The sequence below is a fragment of the Amblyomma maculatum genome, chromosome 6, assembly GCF_055883805.1.
Source record: "Amblyomma maculatum isolate TAMU_Amacu chromosome 6, ASM5588380v1, whole genome shotgun sequence".
In the NCBI taxonomy this organism is placed as follows: Eukaryota; Metazoa; Arthropoda; class Arachnida; order Ixodida; family Ixodidae; genus Amblyomma; species Amblyomma maculatum.
In genome coordinates this window covers 54,089,382-54,105,495 of record NC_139349.1, presented here as the reverse complement: position 1 = coordinate 54,105,495, position 16,114 = coordinate 54,089,382, and the positions used below count along the sequence as shown (strand labels likewise).

The 16,114-nt window shown below is 46.6% G+C and overlaps 1 long non-coding RNA gene across 1 annotated transcript; it reads right to left on the bottom strand.

The window, feature by feature from the left end:
- Nucleotides 1-5,675: 5,675 nt before the first annotated feature.
- LOC146185767 (uncharacterized) lies at nt 5,676-6,749 on the bottom strand. Its single transcript, XR_014707816.1, has 2 exons — nt 6,245-6,749; nt 5,676-5,765 (listed from the first exon to the last, which is right to left on the bottom strand). It is a non-coding gene; the product is annotated as an uncharacterized LOC146185767 (long non-coding RNA).
- Between the last annotated feature and the right edge of the window lie 9,365 nt (nt 6,750-16,114).

Below are 16,114 nucleotides of genomic sequence, written 5' to 3'. Positions count from 1 at the left end.
GTGAGTGAGTGAGTGAGTGAGTGAGTGAGTGAGTGAGTGAGCGAGCGAGCGAGCGAGCGAGCGAGCGAGCGAGCGAGCGAGAGAGTGAGTTAGTGAGTGAGTGCACGTGTGAGTTCGTGCTACCTGTTCTAGATGTTAGCGTCGGGCGCCTTCTGACGCTTCCTGGGAACATAATCATGTTTTAATAGTTATTTTCGCAAGATTACAACCAATATGGGACACAAAGAAGTTCGCAATGTATATCCTTCCAAGTCAGGGTTCATTTCCTTATAAAATTCTCCACGGGACGCTATACTTTGTTTCTCATTTTTGCTCCAGCACAGCTATGCCTATATATAGGTATAGGTGTGCTGGTGCAAATGTTTCTAGCCTTTATGTTTATATAAATGCTAGAAAAAGTGTTGGTACACTTAAGCTCATCTATTAAGAATTTGATGCGATCACGTTAATGGCTCCCATCTGCTTCAACACTTGTGGGTCGTCTTTCGCGTACACGCAGTTTGCCGCCTTGATGCCTTAATTTATGCTTCTATTATCTCACATATACTCACTAGCATAAAGCCGTGAGTTTCCACATTATGTGAAATATCCCCGGACATGGACTTAAAGCACCGCTTTAATCAAGTCGTGCGAACGGGCTTGTACGGGCTTGAACGGGAACAAAATATATTGGCCCAATATTGACACTGTGTTGGTAATGTCCGGTCCGATATGGAGTCAGTACATTGCCGACAAAGCACCAATATTGAGACCATGCTTATCGTCGCCTGGTCGACGTCTGCCGGGGTTCAAGAGTCCCGGAGGGCTCTATTCCCATCTTGAAGCGGAGCTGCCTGAGGTGCTAGCTCCTTCTGTCATGTCACGTGGTCTCGTGACGTCACGCAGCCAGACGGCCATTCGGTGCACGGCCATGGCACCTGCCAAATACCACACCGGCCACGACTTTTCGCTTACAACGCCAAAGTCGACAACCCCGACTCCGGACCATCTGGAGAACAGGGCTTTTAATGTTGTGCGCCTTAATACAGAGTGCCAGATAATGCGTTCTGTCCAACAAACCGTCGAGTAGAACATTTTAAGATCTGAGTGCTGACTACATACAACATCGTCCATCTATTTCACACATTCACAGCGAAAAGTCAGTCCCTACGATCATAACAAATCGTGACGCCGTATGCACAGGTTACAAGCGCAGAGTACACGCTATTCATAAATGAGAATTGCTCGAGTATTGTGCGCTGCAATGCCAAAATTGCGGGCAATGCGATAGTTTCTGAGTATGCGTGGCGTTTCCATGAAGGAGTATCCGCTCTCATAATTGTGAAGTTGGAACAAAAAACGAATAACCAAACATAATATATCAAGCCGCATGCACGTTAAGCTCACAGTGTCTCGGCTCGAAGGTTTCGTCAATTTTCAGATAGAACTGAAAATTTGCAGAATAAGAAAAAAGAAATAGGGGGTAGTGGCAACTACCGGCAACGACAGGAGGTTCAAAGGATAGCTCCGCCAAAAAAGCAACCAGAAGGCAGGGGAACGAGCAAAAGAGAACGTTGCCAGGCTGGCAGGCTGAGTGGGGTGCCGAGGTGAAAGAAGGCAAATGTGGCACGCGCCAGGATGTGGTCCTCTCAAGTTGCTGCTCCCCTCGACTAGCGCGAAAGCTGGCGCCGACGTCCGGGGGCGAGCACGTGCGCCCAGCAGCAACCCGCGACTGTGCACTCCGCTGCCTGCCTGGCTCGGGTGTAGGGTTTCCACAACGCCTGTGCCGGTTCCAGGGGAAAGGTGTTCAGCAGGCGCTTGCTCCGGATGAAGCATCACAAAAGAGTGCGCTGCAGCGGGATACGGAACACGAGGGAAGGCGCCCGTTCGGGTTGGCGCTATATATGCTGCAGTGACGAGGGCTTCATGCAGTACGCGTTCATAAACATGACTTTGGAATCGTGTAGGCTCTTCGGTGTAAACTCAAATTAAATTTGAAACCACTCCTTGTTAAGCGCATAAATGAAGCATTTAAATGGGACATGAGCATACGAAACCTATAAAGTCACAACCCTGTATACGGCAACGGCTCTCGTCCTGAACGCTTGTTTTATATAGGACTTGCCTACAAATGTAAGCAAGCATTTTTTTTTTTATGCATTTGCAACGACTTCACGATGCTGGTAAACATGATGGTCTGTTTTATATTCTTGCATTCTATACGCCTCGTTCCGCCTTGTAACAAATACAGGGTGGCCAGCTTTACAGGGGCATTCGGGAACTCAGTGTGAAAGTGGTATATTTTGATCCTCACGCAGCAAGATGAGATTTCGACTGCTCTGGGAGGCTGCCAAGTCTCATCCACTATTACATCAGCAACAAGACGTCGACCCCAACAAAGCTAAAGGCAACTCTTGGCGACGTTCTCCGATCTCTCAGTCACGTGCAGCGCTATATAACATGGTCCGGTTAGCCCCTTCTTTGTTGATTGCGACGGTTTTCTGGCCCGTTGCCATCGTCTACCAAAAGGCTGAGAGAACAATGTTCGGATTCGGTTGATTACAACTGTACTCGGGGATTATGTTCTTGCTGCAGAAGATACGAGAGCAAGGTGATGTTCGTGCCTTGTGGCTGGCTCGTGAGGGCTCGATAACCGAACGCTCTTAACAGTCGGCATAACTGTTACTTGAACAACTTTTTGATGCCAATCTATTTTCGCAGCGTGGGACATATCTCCTAACGTTTAAGGGGCTTTCCCAGATAAATTAGTGAGGCACTGAGGCAATGATATTTACATAACATTGCGCATGCGTGCAGCGGTGTGTTCTGCGCGAGCATAGAACGAAAGATCGTAAAACTAAAAGCATTTTAACTCAAGTCAAGTTGCTTCAGCGCCGTTACGCCGAAAACATCTATTCCCCCCCCCCCCCCCCCCCCCCCCTTCCCTTGTTTCCACCCTCGAAACGTATCTCCTCCAGCATCGCCTTGCAAGCGGAGACCTCCATCGCGCTCGCTCTATAGCACACGGCGGACGTATATTGATCACTTGCTGCTAACATTTACGGACTGCCGAGCGGTTGCACACAACTATCGTCGGAGTCGGCTTGCACAAACGCAACCTCCAGGCCATAGCCAACATCACTGGAAGCCTGGATCCGTGCAACTTTATTTGGGCCGGCTCAGAAAAATAATGGACTGGCCGGCAACATCGCCGCTGATGCGGGGGCCGCCTACCAGTAGCACAGACACCCTGCCTGGCCTGGAATATTTTTCAGGAATATTTTCTGGGAGATTTTCTGAGGCTGGGATAATTTCAAAGCACGTGACTGGGTCTTCCTGCCCAAAATCCACGGCTCACTAGTTTGCAATTGGTTTACTGGCGCCAACTGAATGCTAGCAGCTTTATTTACCTCCCTTTGTACCACAAAATACCTGCCACTATAATCCCTCCACTTGCACATGGTACAACAATACCACAACCCGTAACCATTTCAAGCGGGCCTGCCGCTATGCAACAATACTGTGGCCCCCAATGTCCACCCACCCGGAACAGTTGGGAGCAACCATTAAGTGTCCAGCGCGCAAATGAAAAACAGCTGAAGCTGACTGACCACTGCAGCGCGGTGGCCACGGCGACTGGACTCCTGGACCGAAGAGTGTCTTCCCACCAAGCTCGTCCCCTTTTAGGCCACTAAATGCTTTTCTTCCTCCTCCTCATCTGCGGTTATAAAAGTCAGAAGGAGGAAACAGCAAGCAGCATCTATGTGTGGTCACTTGAATCTGTTTCCCAAACAGCAGTCTCGTTCAGGCAGTTTTTAAGTACAGTAGATTCATATAATGAACGTGCAGCAATAATGGAATCATTTAAGTTGTTTCGATCCAAGAACGCTCCTGAATTTCAGGAAAAATAATATCATAGTGGCCATATGTGACGGAAAGAGTCGCGCCAAAGAAATCTGGAAACGCATTAAATTTAAAGAAAGAAAGAAAGAAAGAAAGAAAGAAAGAAAGAAAGAAAGAAAGAAAGAAAGAAAGAAAGAAAGAAAGAAAGAAAGAAAGAAAGAAAGAAAGAAAGAAAGAAAGAAAGAAAGAAAGAAAGAAAGAAAGAAAGAAAGAAAGAAAGAAAGAAAGAAAGAAAGAAAGAAAGAAAGCTTTGTATTCACAATATCTTCTTCTTTTCTGTACCCCTCCGCATTTCTCCTCCACACTGTTACCCCAGGACATGGTAGAACATCGGCATCTTCTTCTGATTACCTTCCCATCTTTCCTTCTCTACCTCGCACTCTGTATTGCCACAGCAATAATTCACCAAAAACCAGGCCGTCACAAAAGTATACCCCCTTCTGTGTCTAGATCCTGCTCGCACAAAGAAGAAACGAAGGCTAAAAAGGAGAAAGAAAGGGGGCTCATGGCCTGATGGAAGGCTAGCCACGCGCACGCGAGCGGTACACCACTGCAGGAATTGCGCGAGAGAGGCAAAGAGAGAGACAGCTAAGGGGCTAAGGGCCGACTTGTTCAGTGCACTCTCAGAGCTCATTTCCTCAGTGCGGCTAAAGATAGGGATATAGAGAGAGCATTCCGATGCGCGCGTGCGAAGCGTGGCTCCAACGGGTTCCTCCACGCAAATTTTGTTTTCTCCGCCAGGCCTTCTCTCTCTCTCTCTTTCACTCGGTTACTTTTAGTAGTGCATTGGGGTTCCTTCCACGAAGGTGATTAGACGAGCACTCTTCATCAAGCGATGAACGCCGAGCGCATGTTCGCACAGACAGCCCTGCACTCTAAGAAAAAAAGGTGTGATCTTACCCCTTTAGGGGGGTAAGTCCACTGACGCACTGGGGAGCCCCTTTGGGTGCAAAGTTACACCCTCGACGGGGGCTTAAGTGTGTCTGGTGTAAAGTTTACGCTACAACGAGGCTAACGTTATGCCATATGGTGAAGTGCAAGTATATGCTACTGGGGAGTAACGTTACCCTTTCTCAGAAGGACTAAAGGTTAGGCCATGAAAGTGCAAAAATATCCTCTAAAATCGGGTGCATGTTTGCTCCCAGCTGGAATAAGCTTATGCCTAATCATAAGGCGTAAACTTACCCTCACAGGGTCTGCATTTATGCCAGCGTAATGAGCTTACTACAGCACCCCATAAGTGCATCTTTGCACCCTATGAATGGGCGTAACTTTGCACTTTTACGTTCATATTTATGCTTTGTTTGGAAGGGCAATATTACCACCCAGAGGAATAAAATAAATTCATATTATAGTGTTTTTTACACCCATTTAAAATAATGTTCTTTTCCTTCGAAGGGTATGTTTGCGCCCTTCTAAATATAGTCTAGGCGCACACTGGTACGCTAGTAATTTGAAAACAACCGCACTTCGACTGATTGTGACTTAGTCACAAGACATCGCCGCTATCGAAGCGATACGAGACATACATTTTCTTTATTTGCAACGCAAGCGACTCCGTTTGGCATATGTGTGGTAATGCTGCCTCCGCTGCAACATTAGACAGCCTTAACATACGCCCTATACAGAAGAAAAACGTTTGGTGAAAATATGTTTGTCTTCGTCAGCCGGTCACAGACGCCCTCGCTTCCGCAATGTTGGTTTCTTCGGGCTAGAGCGACATATTTGTGACGGGCCATGTAGCCATTCAGGGTGCAGTTTGCACACCGATATTAGTACATGAGAACGGAAGGCAGGGTTTACTTTTTATTGCGTTTGAAAATGGCAGGATAACCGAGCAGTCTTTTGTCATCGTCGTGGTTGAATCCATACTCCGAGGGAACCTGTGTGAGAGAAAAACGAGAGAAAAATGAGATGTGGAGGGAATAGACACATTCACAATGTATACACATGCAAGCGATCGAAACACCTCGACGACTAAACTGCAGCGGCGCGGCAAAAAAAAAAAAAAGAAAAAAATGGAAGTGTGTTGGAACCGCATCGCGGCTGCAGATACAGCAAGCGCTTTCTCTTGCATGGAGAACATTTTTCCAGCACCGCACCCTTCTTGTGGCCGCCAAGCGAGGAACATCTGACGGGGCGGGTTACCGAAGATCGCTCCTATTTTTTCTGCACAAATTCTTTCGCAGTAGTGGTGCCGGCCTGTTTTCCAAGCAGTATATAGAGATATAGATCATAGAGATTGGGACCACTCGAACCTCGGACTTAACACTGTGCTCACTATTGCGATGCATGCTGATTAAACAAGTACCGGCTTAAACCCACAATAAGGGCAGCAAAAAGTTTGAAAAATGGAACTTACAAGCACCATGCGCCGGTTTACGTTGACCGCTGCCGCCGCACCTGCTGCTGTCGCCCATCATTGACATGCGTAATGGAGTCCGAAGCTGGTACATGGCGCCACCGCAGCAGCAGCAACCTTTCAAGTCCATAGTTGTTCTCAACGCTGGCCCAGCGAATCTGCTAACGTGATCTCTCCTCCGCTGCTGCTTTTGGGCAGCCCAAGACTGTTGCAGCACTAGAAGATGCGTACCTCTTGCTTTATCCGAGCTCCACGTCGTCGCTGATTGCATAGTCGTCGTGAACTGTGCCCTTAACAGAATTCTGCCGCGTCAGTTAATTTAAGATTACGTCTTTACAGGGGGTAGTTCCCTGCAGTGACAACGAAGGACTTTGCTCGCACATATCTATTTGTATGTTGAGTATGATACAAATATTTACAACTCAAGGGCAGTGCAGCCCATAGGCATAAGACTGAGACCACTCGATGCTTCCGCGTCCGAACAGGACATCGCTTCTGCTGGAATGACTCGTGATCCCACGGAGTCTTGAGAAGAGTGTGTGTTCAGAGCCACCATGTGCTCGCCGTCAAAAAGAGGCACGCATTTTGGGCTCCCTGGGACCTGTCATATTGTTCACAATGAAGTATTGTGTACCCCGCCTAGGCACTGTGGAAGCTACAGCCAAACTGGTTTCCGAAAGTCCGGCGAAAAATGACTTCATGCTGTGAAGAAAAGAGTTCCGGGGAGCAGCAGGTTCTTCTGATTGTTCCTTACCCCACCTCCATCATTGGCGCTTGAGATTCAGTGTCCAAAATTCTGATGTTCACTGAAGGGGCAAGCTTATCAGGACAAAAGAGCGTGCGTCACCTTTGCGCTGTGTCATACGGCGAGCGAAGGAATCAATGCCCAGTTTCCTGAATTCTCGGAACTAGAAAGGAGAAGTGACCACGTGCAAGTATCACAGGTTGTACGTGGCTCCGCAGCCTGCTAGCTGGTGTTTTGTAAGTTTTCCACTCAACTTATGCTCGAAGGCATCGTGTCGCACAATACTGCTGCAAACACGTGTGTGCTGCATTGAAAAACGCGAAGTGCCTGGTGTGCGGCGTGGCGGAAAACATGCATGCGTCGTGTTTCATCACAAAAGCGCCGGAGAAGTGGCGATTGGAACCACCCGACAGCCTGGTGCAGCAAGTACGAAACACGCCGAAGCACTGCGAAAAAAAGGAACCCTGGTAAACTAAGAACAATAGAGCTAGCTCTTGGGGCAGTTTGTACACCTTAAAATTAAAAGAACCTGCTGAAATCGGAACGAATGAAAAAATTATGAATGATGACATGCAAAAATAACGTCTCCTGCAATATTAATACAGTGCAATACGACACGGTGTACGCATTCTGTTTTCTTCACTTTCCAAACTGATTAGCCTATTTTTGAAAATTAAAAAAAAAAAAATGAATGAAGAAGAGAGCATGTGTGTAGAATAGTAAGATCAAGCAAATGAAAACCTTGGTCGAGGCAAGACGAGTTATTTACCGCATTCCGACGGCCCGTGGAAAAGTGCATTTATAGGACAGACAGGCAGGCAGGTCGTTTGCAGAAACATAAAAACTCTCTAAAAGAGGAGACCCAGGAATATACAGGGCGTTGTACAATTACCAGCGCAGCGCGCTGTAGAATGCTCCTCCAAACTAAACCGCAAAATCCTCGCAGCTAAAATTTCGCACAGAAATGGAATTTTGCCGTTGGTATTTTTAATAATAAAGTTGTTTGGCGTACTTGCCTGATTCGATCAGAAGTCGAATGTTCCCATAATATGCGGCGGCTGCGATGCAAGACAAGCCACTGCCTCAGCAATAGCACCGGCATTGCCGCCGCATACGATGGGAACATCCAACTTCTGATCGAATCAGGCAAGAACCATACCATCGACAAAATGTCATTTCTGCCCGAAATTTTGAGCTATATATATATATATATATGGACCATATTACGCCACGCTTTCCGGCTACATATATATATATATATATATATATATATATATATATATATATATATATATATATATATATATATATATATATATATATATATATATATATATATTATACATACGTGTGTGTGTGTCCTTTTGTAAACTAAGAATGTCCGACTGACATACTTTCCGCGGTACAGTAAATGAGGGTGAAGAAATCCTTATTTTCAGTGTAGCTGGTCGCATTCAACAAAAAACTAGTAGAAAGACTCAACTTTTGATGAAGTTTGTCCTCGAGTGTCACAGCTTTCAGCTGCCCACCAGCCTGCCTCTAGTTAACGCTATAAAATTAAATAATTTCAAGCCAGCATGACACCAAAGCTGTAGACGCGATAGCGCCTTTAACACGGCGTTTTCATTCCGCGAATTCTAGCCGTTAAGAGACGCAGAGTTTGGCAATGTGATTAACGCCTTTAGTTTGCTTTGTTTGGTGGAACGGAAGGTGCTCTATCTGCCTCACTTCTCGGTGAACGGCGAGCTTTAAAATGAAAGGCATAAAAACGGAGGTAGAGCCGCCCAAATCTTTAACTGGCGTGCGCATGACGACCTCCTTTTCTATGCTCCTGCGCCTTAATAAGGACAATACTTGCCAGATGATCAAGATTACGCAACAGCTTGGTGAGCTATTTCTTATACTTGACTTTTCGCAGGTTAGCTGCTCTGTAACACTCAGAATTACAGAAAGTACTGCCGTCACGAACGTCAGTTAAGATTTCGGCAGCTGTACATAGGTCGTTGGTTCCAATCTCTGTCGCAAACTAACCTTCAACATGACTAGCAGATGGATGCTAAATGTGACGCGAAAAGGGCATGACACCACCCTGAAAGCTGTATAAGGAATCGATTTTATCAAGATTTTAATATAAAACAGAGCATATATTTTTCCACGAGTTGCGAGTTTCGGCGACGACCATGGCAATGGCGATGCCTTGTCGGCCGAACGAGCTGTATGCGCTTCAGGTAAAATCAAATATGTGCATAATTTTGTTGCTGAACACAACCAACACCTCTTTCTCTCTTTTCTTTTAATCCACCTTCCTTCGAAGATTCTCAAGCTTCCCCTTACGGTGTGGTTCAGGATTCTACCAATTAGTGTGACAGATACTGTGCCTTTTCTTTCCTTGAAGCAGCTTAGGAAATACGTTTGCAGAACGGCCCGTGACAGTTCGCTATGCAGTCGGAGTGGCTCCACTATAAGCCTGAAACAGGCTGTGCACTGCCAGAGCATTACTCCCACAAGCAAAACAAAAGTATCTGCTGTTTCATTAGAATTTAGAAGCAGTTTTGCAGTCATTACGTCCCCCCATAGAAACCAGGACACACCTGCAGCTTGCAGTTCCTGACTGGGGAGAGTAAACATGGAGAGGGACACAAACGCTGCGAGAGAAAAACGGTGGCGAAGGTGGCACAAAAGGCGTCCCCTCTCTGAAAACGACGGTGCAGGAACGAGACATGATGGGACAGAATGCTGAACCAGCGCCCCATCGTGACATGTGCCCAAACTATTAACACTGCTGTCTAAGGGGCACGAACACACACACACAAGCACACAAACGCTGGTAGAGAGGGTAAGTAGGGTTGCAGTAGGGTGCAAGTTTTCTAAGAGGGGGTAAGTGAATAGGGACCTGCTTCCAGCAGGTGCAAAGTTACCCCCAAGGCCTTCTAAAGGGGGTAAAGGACCATGCTATGCCCTTTTTACCCCTTTCGCACACCCTTTTTTCTTAGAGTGTGCGAGCTTCAGGAGGCTCTAGCCCTGCGGAGGTCTCAGCGGTCCACCAAGGTTCTCGGGCCGTGCGTCACATCCGGTCTTCCTCCATGGGCACACATGGGTTCGCTCTATAAAAATAGAGGTATACGTGTTTGTCAGCCTGCGAACGTACGACATGCCCGTGTTTTCTCGTAAATGTACGCGCACACGTGAGCAGAGACAGAGATATGATCTTTCCGAGGACGCTTATTGGCTGCTTTTGACCCCAGTGAACGCGCACGGTCGCAAATCAACAACGACATCAAAAAAAAAATAATAAAGAAGAAAGAAAGAAGCGCACGCCAGCACGAAAAAACGCCGGTCGTTTGTGAAGGACATATGGCCTGCGACAGGGTGAAACGACAAAACTAAACAGTAAAAGGGAAAAGAAGAAGAAGGAAGCCTCGAAGTAAGACAGTCTCTCGATTTGCCGCGCACACGTGACATTCGCCTGGCTTTGATTGTGTGGCGCCTCTGCTTGCTACTCGGCGACGCAGGATGCTTGTCGCCAGGAAGAGAGCACAGTGAGCGTCGCGGCCGTGATTAGATCCTGTCGCTGTTTTGCAAAAGCAGCAACAGCGGCGAGAGGAGACCAGCTACTTCTGTACACACCGGTCCTGTTTGCCTTTCGCGAGTTCCCCGGGACTCTTTCTATTTCTTTCGGTGCACCTTATCTGCAGTACACAAGGCAGGGGAGCTATATGGGTCTGGGCGCCTCACCGCAGCTTGTACAGAGCGCGCGCGCAGAGCACCCAAAATGAGTAACTAGAGGCGTGAGGTGCAAGCGTCTTTACACGCGCGGGTAGTTCTGAGAAAAAAAAAAAAAAAAAAAAAAAAAGACGTTGAGACTATCAGGTTTAGGACTTCCGAAGCCCCACGGCAGTCGCGGCTCAGGAAGTTTTAGATGCTATTAGGTACTGCTCTAAAACTTGAACATCTTCACTCACCAAACAACTTGGGGCCATATGCGCGCGGCAAACATTGGCTAGAGAGTGGCAGCCGGTAATGAGAAGTGGCGCGACAAGGTCAGTGAGCAACACTTTTTATAGTTTTTTTTTATTTTTATTTTTTTTTTGAGCAAGCCATGCTAACAGTGCTAAAACGAAGATATTACAGAGTGGGCTGTAAATTTCAGCCTTAAACCGTTTCTGTTCTTCAAAGAGTTTTACGAAGGGTGGGCGCCGACGAATGCGACAAAGCATTTTAATGAAAGACAGTGACTTTCGCCATCATGAGAAAACTGCACACTTGCTACTCTGAGTAGCGGATGGTGTTTTAGGAAAGGCTGACTAATGAAATGCTTAGAACCAAACACAACACAGAAAAGACAAAGGAGTCGTAGGATAAAAGTTCGACGATCTTTATTCCGGTGGGTAAAAGTAAAACTTCGTTGCTGCTACCGACCTATATACTGCTTATGTTGTACTCAAATGCAAAATAATCCCTGTGCTGTGAGCCACCCACTAAGCGATACATTAAGTGGAGCGGAAGACGTCTCTTATACGTCCTTTTTCTACCGTGAGCTATCTACGACTTATTCGCATTAAAGTTTGACATTCATATGATTTTTGGAGGCAGGGTAATAACCTCCCGTTACTCGAATTTAATGTGACACTGAAACAATAATAAAAATTTAGTCACCCACCTATAGTCTGAAATAAAAAAAATAAAAAGAACACTTAGCTGTGGCTTAGCTTGTGGTTAAACCTGGAGTTATGCGAGAGCAATCTGCATGGCTAAGATAGGTTCGGCTTGAAAGTACAGACATGACATTTGCACATAGTAGTTTACTTTATGGTTTCAGCGTTATTTATGCCATATGGGAATCACTTCACGTATGAGCAACTTTTGCCTCTCGTAGTTGACTATTCTCATTCGGGTGTAGAAGACTTCTAGTGGTGTTACATCGTTTCTACGTCGAACTCCGGGGAACACCGCCGTCACAACGTTCGAACGAACCTTCTGTACTATAGCAACTCGCTATTGCCGTTCGCCTCTACCAACTACCGAGTTATCTATCTTCTTCTTCTTCTTCTTCTTTTTTTCCTTCCTCTTCTTCATCTTCATCGTCATCTTCTTCTTTTTTCATTCTTAATTTACTTCTTCTGTTTCTTCTTTCTTCGCTCTTCGGATAGGCACGGCGAAATGGCGAGACTGTGGTCCAATGTAGCTCTCGCTACAAAATAACAAACCGTTGCTTTTTGACGGTAACACTTGCGTATGACCCGTATATGTACGCTATAGCTAATCGATTAATACCGTGACAATACAAATACATGGCTGAGTATAGGTCCATGATGAATATATGTATATATACCTCCGTTCGCTACCAAACAAAATTTAATTAGGCGGCGGTATGTACACTGACTCCGAGTAGCGTTAGGCTACTGTGATATGAAACAGATCATTCTTGCCACCGTTGAGCCGTCCCCGACATATGCTTTAGCACGCGTAAGCGCGTGTGCGTACCTCAATGCCACCGGAGGTATCGGACAACGAAAGCAGGGTCAGCTGCTGCTACCGTGCACCTTACTTAGGCGAGCGGCAGTGAAGGCTCTAGCAACCATTCATCAACATGACTCCCCCCCCCCCTCTCTCTCTCTCTCTCTAGAGGTCCTCTGGCCTTACGGTTCGGATAGCCCTTTGCAGATGTCGCCCCACATGTGCTTGTGTGGTTTGTGTCTTTTTCTCTGCATTTCGGAACCTTGTCGCGTGTGCGTTACCTATCCATGTATCGATTTACTTGTCGCGTATCAGACAGACTACGAGCAACGTGACTAATAACAACAAGAATATTTATTAATTGCACCGCAGAATTCCCAGCGGTCTTATTGAAAGAAGCAGAACACAATGGTGAGACCAGATCGGGAGGCAAATATAAGATAAGAAACCGTTGCTCCATTCATGGGGCAGTAAAAAAGGTGGGCAACGGGCGCCAAACTGCTGTGCTAAAGAGTATTATTTTGAATTTAAAAAATAGCGAATATTTTGCTGCCTTTGGCGTCGCATGGGACTATGGTGTCCTATCTTACCGGACATTATGCAGCATTCGCCGGACATGGCCATTTCGAAAACTGGCGACCACTTTGGAGCGGGTCGAAGAACATCGGGTGGTCGAAATTAATCGGAAGCCACGTTACAATATGTAGCTGACACACTGCTATGGTGCGCCAAAACCAAATTAATCAACTAAATTATCATTGCTGAATTAAGGCCATTTTATTTAGTTCGCATGATATGACCCCCGCCTCAATTCGTAACATAAGTATATTTCATTATCTGTGCCTTCCGAATTCAGAACCTGCACAGCCCGGAAAATACATCACGACTGTTCCTTGCTAGGGACTCGGCCAGCTCACTGTTATAGCCATAGAGCGAAACAATGCAATATTCTTTAGATTGACTGCTGTTTGAATAAGTGTTCAAGATCTCTCCAAATGTGCAGCGCAAATTCGGCCCTAACTGCAATGCTTACATCTTTATCTGTTCAAAGCCTATAAATATATGTTAGATACGAATCATATATCAATTAACAAAATTAGTCGATTAACGCTTGTTTGTAACATATGTCATGTAATAGCCCTCCTTTTGAATTAGTTATATTTAAGCAAAATAAATTGGAGACACTCTGGATCACCTACGTATATGAATTAAGACGGAAGTGCACGAGCTTAGCGACGCCTTATTTGAAGGTCACATGACGTAGTGAGGTAATTAGGGTACATAATTTGAGGCACTAAGTCGGTTCGAACACCTATCGCTTAAACAGAGAGAGAAATTGTATGGCACCACACGGAATGCTGCACGAAGTATAGGGTTGCGTCACAATTTTGGTACGAAAGAGGACAAATCTGATGCCACATGGAGGTCCATTAGTTATGCTTTAAAAGCAAATAGCGCCCTAAAAGCGATTAAGGGTGGGAGGACCTGCCAGAGGAGTATCTGTCGTGCATACCTTTCCCCCACTGGCCTTTCCGGTGGCTCACAATGGTTGACTTATGGCAACTGTGACGCGAGCGAGCCACAATGAATCTGGAGCGAGGCATAGTCTTTTATTAGCTCTCGTTACGAATTACTACGCCGCCATCAACTTTATACCTAACTGCCACAGTAAGTATTAGGGGTCTGTACTTGGTTTTATCTTGGTCGGGCTTGAAAGTCGACCGTGCACACCGAGACGACACTCTGCGTTGTATACCTGAGCAGTAGAGATTTCGCTCTAAAATGCTCTGACTTGCTCTACGGAATACGAACCGTGCCTTGCGGCCATGTCTACACTGTACCAGCGGATTTTAAGCCTTCGCTAAATTTGCCGGCCACACGGTACATGGGGTTGAGGTAGGGAGCAGGGAGGGGGGACTTTACATACCTGATAGACTAGCAAATTTATTTCGTACTAATTGTGTCAGCACCTAATAGAGAGCTGTATGCGCTTTATGCCGTCATGAAAGACGAAGTTCGTTCTTGTGCGTGGCACCCAGAAAGTGCACTCGCTTCCTTGCCAAGAGCCATCCTCCGCGAGAGGCATCCTCCACCGCAGCTAGAGCGAACCAAGCATGCCACAGACAGACCCGCGGCCTCTCAAAGCGCCAGCACTAACGCGGTAAAAGAAAGTAAGCCAGGATGAGGCCAAGGAGCAAGAATTTAGCGGAACCCGGGGCAGAAAGGAACCGCCTTGTGCGCTGCTCTGCCAGGCACAACTCTTCGCTCGCCGTCGAACGCACCCTGCAGCAACGACCACGCCGTCAACGCGTTCTGGCCAATAAACGCCGACTTGAGTTACGGCGTTCGGGGGGACCCCCCGCCTACCGCTCGCCCACGTAAGCGGAAAAGGCCTCGGTCGCGACCGAGGCACGCGGTCCGTGGCGCCGGCGTGATTGTCGGCATCGGCTGAGTCGCATAGACGGCTGCCGAAAAGGTCGCCCGGAAGGGTGAGCTGGGCCAGCCAGCCCCCTGCACGAGCGACATACCACGCGCCGCCATGCCGATCCCACGCCGTTCTTTCTTGACCCCACCTCCCCCATGCGCAGTTTCCTTATTTTTTCATCGTTCTTTCCTTTCAGGCCGCACCCGTTCGACGCTGCACAAAGCCAGGCTCTGTTTAAGTCGAGTGATGTCTCGTGTCCTTTCGTGGAAGTCTCGATCAGGAAACCAAGGAAAGAAACTCGGAGACGGAACGCTTGTACAGGCCGGAAAGGGCGTTTACTACACGTCTCGATGCGTTCCTTTTCGATGTAACTGAGCAGTCGAGGTGCGATCGAAGTATACGGGTAGTTAGGGTGATACTGGTTGGCGCAAGAGGTTTGCCTGAAGTGTGATGAGAGGTAGACTGTCTGGCGAATACTAACCGTACAGTTCTAAAGTGGGAAGGCGTATAGATTGCAGACACGGAGAAAGGTTAGCCTCCCCGTAAATCCTATGATGTAAGCTCAAGAAGGGCTGACAATGTGGCGGGGTACATATGCAGCGCACGCTTCCACGTTTCGTATATTGGGGGCATGAAGAGTTTTTGCAGTGGCGGATCAATTAACCCTTCTGGCTCGGCTTACAAAAACTATAAGTTTTGAAAAGTCTGTCCAAACTATATATATTCATTGTGGCCATCTGGTATTGCGCAGTGGAGACCGTTGTTTAACTCTACGAGTCTTTTGTGACTAACAGTTTTCTTACTGATGAATAATTGCACAAAAAAAAAAAAAACATGCATACAAGTCTTAGAATTGGCTGTTAATCATAGTTCCACTGTGCAGGCGGAATTTGGCTGCAATGTATTGAAAATATATTTCAGCACAGCTGGCGGCATAGCACCGATGAACGCCACATTCATGAAATTGTGATGAGTTTCATAAGAAAATAGTTACACTTATGTAGAAAGCACGAAAGAACACAAGGGACGCGATATGTGGGTGAAGCATAAACCGATGCTTAATTATACCAACGTCAAGCCTTCTTTCACAGGATGTATATATTAAAAATGTGCGCTTTTCTTTTTTTAATTTTCTTTAACATGTTTCTAGAGTATTCCAACATATAAATAAATAGCTTTTACTACTACGCAACAGAAGAGCCTAATCCTAATCTTTGATCCCTAATATCTTGGCTAGGTGCGG